The sequence below is a fragment of the Gekko japonicus genome, unplaced genomic scaffold, assembly GCF_001447785.1.
Source record: "Gekko japonicus isolate JY-2015 unplaced genomic scaffold, Gekko_japonicus_V1.1 scaffold7381, whole genome shotgun sequence".
NCBI lineage: Eukaryota > Metazoa > Chordata > Lepidosauria > Squamata > Gekkonidae > Gekko > Gekko japonicus.
Genome location: NW_015166065.1, coordinates 6,236 through 11,127, shown reverse-complemented (window position 1 = coordinate 11,127; position 4,892 = coordinate 6,236). Strand labels below are relative to the sequence as shown.

Here is a 4,892-nt window from a genome sequence, read left to right as displayed (position 1 = left end):
AGGGTAGTTGAAAGCAATCCTGCACTCCTCTGCATTTTTGCTGAGAAGGCAATGGTTGTGTTCAGTACTCTGACTGATTGCACCTGGCTTTCCAAATTAATTTAACACATCTCTTAAGGCATCCAGTTTAGTTGAAATTTCGTTAAGTTGCTGGAAAATAGCTACCACAGTGTCTGCAGTGAGTAAACACTGCCCCCCTGAAAACTTTAGCAGATCATTTTTTTCTCCCACCTTTCATCCCGGAGATACTATATCTAAATTAATGGTCTTTAGATTACCTGCCGGGTGGCAAACAGCTTCCTCCCTTTCAATCCCTGCTGTATCTTTCTCATAGGGGTGCAGCATTTGAGTATTTTGTTCTTTTACTGCATCCCTATCTTTAGCTTTTGCATTAGGGGAGGTAAAAGCTATTCCACTCAGCAATTCTTCACAGAATGAGTCATCTACAAACAATTATTTTGATGACTTGGAAGAAGAGGCTGGTTGAGAATCAGAGTTCCTCCTGTGTCTTCTATTATATATCACTATTTTCTTTCTTTTGCTCCTCCCATGCAACGAGTCATAGTTATTCTGTGACTTCTAATCAGTCTCCTCTTCCAGCAGTTTTTATCTTCTCAATGCTATGCACGGTCTGTTGATGTCTTTTAGGTGTGAAATAGGAGAAAACTTCTTTTAAAAGCTAGCGAGATACATCGCATCTCCTTTGTGTGGGTTTTTCGATGCACTTGAAGAGTGCAACTCTCACTGAACCTCCTTCAACACTCTGAATTTTCAGACGTTTTCTTCCTGTGTGGGGTTTCTGATGCCGTTGAAAATGGCCACTCCAACTGAATCTCTTTTCACACTCTGATCATTCAAAAGGTTTCTGACCCGTGTGGGTTCTTTGATGGCGTTGAAGACTGCCACTGTGACTGAATCTCTTTCCACACTCTGAGCATTCAAAAGATTTCTCCCCCGTGTGGGTTCTTTTATGCAGTTGAAGACGGCCACTCCGACTGAATCTCTTTCCACACTCTGAACATTCAAAACGTTTCTCCCCTGTGTGGGTTCTCTGATGGTCTTGAAGATTGCTACTCTGACTGAATCTCTTTCCACACCCTGAGCATTCAAAAGGTTTGTCCCCTGTGTGGGTTCTTTGATGCAGTTGAAGACTGCCACTCCGACTGAATCTCTTTCCACACTCAAAGCATTCAAAAGGTTTCTCCCCTGTGTGGGTTCTCTGATGCTGTTGAAGATGGCCACTCCAACTGAATCTCTTTTCACACTCCGAGCATTCATAAGGTTTCTCCCCTGTGTGGGTTCTTTGATGCAGCTGAAGAGTGCCACTCCGACTGAATCTCTTTCCACACTCAGAACATTCAAAAGGTTTCTCCCCTTTGTGGGTTCTCTGATGCAATTGAACACTGCCATTCCGACTGAATCTCTGTCCACACTCTGAACATTCAAAAGGTTTCTCCCCTGTATGGGTTCTCTGATGCAATTGAAGAGTGCCACTCCGACTGAATCTCTTTCCACACTCTGAGCATTCAAAAGGTTTCTCCCCTGTATGGGTTCTCTGATGCAGCTGAAGTCTGCAACTCTCACTGAATCTCTTTCCACACTCTGAGCATTCAAAAGGTTTCTCCCCTGTGTGGGTTCTTTGGTGCTTCTGAAGAGTGAAATTCCGACTAAATCTCTTTCCACACTCTAAGCATTCAAAAGGTTTCTCCCCTGTGTGGGTTCTTTGGTGCTACTGAAGAGTGCCACTCTCTATGAATCTCCTTTCACACTCTGAACATTCAAAAGGTTTCTCCCCTGTGTGGGTTCTCTGATGCAGTTTAAGACTGCCACTCTCACTGAATCTCTTTCCACACTCTGAACATTCGAAAGGTTTCTCCCCTGAGTGGGTTCTTTGATGACGTTGAAGACTCCCACTCTGACTGAATCTCTTTCCACACTCTGAGCATTCAAAAGGTTTCTCCCCCGTGTGGGTTCTTTGGTGCTTCTGAAGATTGCCACTCTGATTGAATCTCTTTCCACACTCTGAGCATTCAAAAGGTTTCTCCCCTGTATGGGTTCTTTCGTGCTTCTGAAGATCGCCACTCTCACTGAATCTCTTTCCACACTCCAAGCAATCAAAAGGTTTCTTGACTCTGTGTTTTCTTTGGTGTACAAACAGCTGTGATCTTTTTCTGAAGTACTTTTCACACCGAATGGATTTACTTGCGTTCATTATCCTGTGGTTCGGAATATCTACATTATGCTGTATTCCATCTTTCTTCTCAACCATAGGACCGACTTTCTTTCTCATCAGTCCGCCTCGATTCCGGACGTTTTCTTTCAAGTCTCCATTTTTAACTTCATCTACCATTTGCTGATAACCTTTCTCACCCACTTCATTCCTCTGATCATCCTCTGCTGGAAAAAACAGAGATATCCTGTTAGCACCTGGGAGGGCTGGGTAAGGTCCAAAGGCATCTATGGGACTGTGGTAGAAAAGGATTGACAGCCCTTTGGCCTTGTCCACCTTGGCTGATCTCAACCACTCCTCCAATTTCTACGGAATATCTAGTAATTAAGATTAACTCACCCCCTGAAGTGCCACAGCTGAGCTCTTGCCCAGAAGGAGCTTCTGAGCCTTCAGGATTTCAGGTCCTCCCTGCTTTCGCAGTGGGCTGCATGACTGTACGAAATGCTGCTCAGAAGTGAATCAGAAATCCCCCATGGAACTTCCTTGCCTTTTCCCTTGACATAGCCGTGTAGGATACTCACTCTCAGCCTGCTCATTTGGGAAGGAAATATATTCTTGGGATCCTCTTGAGGAAATCCTCAGCCTTTCTTTAGATGCAAGGCCGTTGTCTATCTCCACCGTAGTCTCCGTTATAGTCCTGCCTTCATTCACAGAGAGACACACAGAGAAAGAGATCATTCTTATATGAAGAAGGAAAGAAATTCAAAAGCAAAAATTCTTCTGGGAGGATGAAACCATGGTCAACATCAAAGCCCACAATCCCAACCACTATAAGGCAACTAGATCTGCACGACAAAACACTCTGGTTCCCCCAACGGATTACATGATCATTAAGTGGCCTGGTCTGACTTTTAGGCTTTTGAAAGCTAATCTCAGTGAGGCTGATAAAAGGGAACACAGGCTGTGGCAAATAAAGTGGAACTCTGTGATCCGGCAGACTAAAAGGGAATATGAGGAGCATATTACAAAAAGCATAAAGACAAATAATAAAACTTTCTTCAAATACATTAGAAGCAGGAAACCAGGCAGGGAGGCAGGGGGGCCCTTGGATTACTACCGGGTAAAAGGATTACTGAAGGATGATAGGGAAACGGCTGAGAAGCCGAATGCATTTTTTGCTTCTGTCTTCACCGTGGAAGATGAGAAGTGCTGGCCCACTCCAGAACCGCTGATTTCAGGAGGGGTGTTGAAAGACCCGAGTCAGGCTGAAGTGACAAGAGAGGAAGCCTTACGAGTGATTGACAACTTAAAAACTGATGTATCACCAGGCCCGGATGGCGTACATCCGAGAGATCTGAAAGAACTCAAATGTGAACTTGTGGATCTCCTGACAAAACGTTTTCTTTAAAATCTGCCTCCATTCCTGAGGACTGGAAGGAGCTAATGTCATTCCCATCTTTAAAAAGGGTTTCAAAAGAGATCAGGTAAATTACAGGCCAGTTAGTCTGATGTCAATACCCGGTAAGTTGGTGGAAACCGTTATTAAGGAGAGAATTAGTAGGCACATTGATGAACAAAAACCATTGAGGCTCAGCATGGGTTCCGTAAGGGAAGATCTTGTTTCACTAACCTGTTAGTGTTCTTTGAGGGGGTGAACAAACATGTGGCAAGGGGGACCCAATAGATGTTGTTTACCTTGACTTCCAGAAAGCTTTTGATAAAAGTTCCTCATCAAAGGCTGCTAAGTAAGTTCAACACTCATGGGATAACAGGACAAGTCCTCTTGTGGATAAAAAAACTGGCTAATTAATAGGAAACAGAGAGTGAGTATAAATGGGCAATTTTCTCAGTGGAGGGTAGTAAGTAGTGAGGTACCGGAGGGATCAGCACTGGGTCTGATGTTTTCTAAGTTGTTCATTAGTGATTTGGAGTAGGGAGAATGCAGCGAAGTGGTTAAATCTGTGGATGCCACTCAATTGTTCAGGGAGCTGAGAACCAGGGAGGACTGTGAGTCCTAAGAGAGAAAATAAACTAGCTTGTTCATAGTTCGGGATAAAAAGAAGAGTCATCTCACAAGCCACTGTGCTACAAAGGTTTGATTGTCACCAGATCTGGGAGACCTAGGGTCAAATCCCCACTCTGCCATGGAAACTTGTTGGGTGACCAGAGACTGACCAAGACCAATGCCTGATCTTGGAGTTGTAGTAGATAACTCAATGAAAATGTTAAAACTGTTTGCGACTGCAATAAAAAAGGTCAATGCTATGGTGGGGATTGTTAGGAAGGGAACTGAAAACAAATCAGCCAGTCTCATAATGTCCGTGTATAAATCGATAGTACAATGTCATTTGGAATACTGTGTGCAATTCTGGTCACTACACCTCAAAAAGGATGTCATGATTGAGGTTTACAAGATTATGCATTGGATAGAGGAGATAGAGAAAGAAGTACTTTTCTCCCTTTCTCACAATACAAGAACTCGTGGGGATTCAATGGATAAATGGACATATTTCTTCACCCAAAGAGTGATTAACACATGGAATTCACTGCCACAGGGGGGGGGGGTGGCTGTGGCGGCTACAAGCATGGACGGCTTCAAGAGGGAATTGGATAAGCATATGGAGCAGACGTCCATCAGTGGCTATTAGCCACAAGGTATAGGTAGGAACTCTCGGTCTGGGGCAAGGGATGCTCTGTATTCTTGGTGTGTGTGTGGGGGGGG

At 44.1% G+C, this 4,892-nt stretch overlaps 1 pseudogene; it reads right to left on the bottom strand.

The window, feature by feature from the left end:
- Positions 1 to 865: 865 nt before the first annotated feature.
- LOC107110725 lies at positions 866 to 2,350 on the bottom strand (annotated as a pseudogene).
- Between the last annotated feature and the right edge of the window lie 2,542 nt (positions 2,351 to 4,892).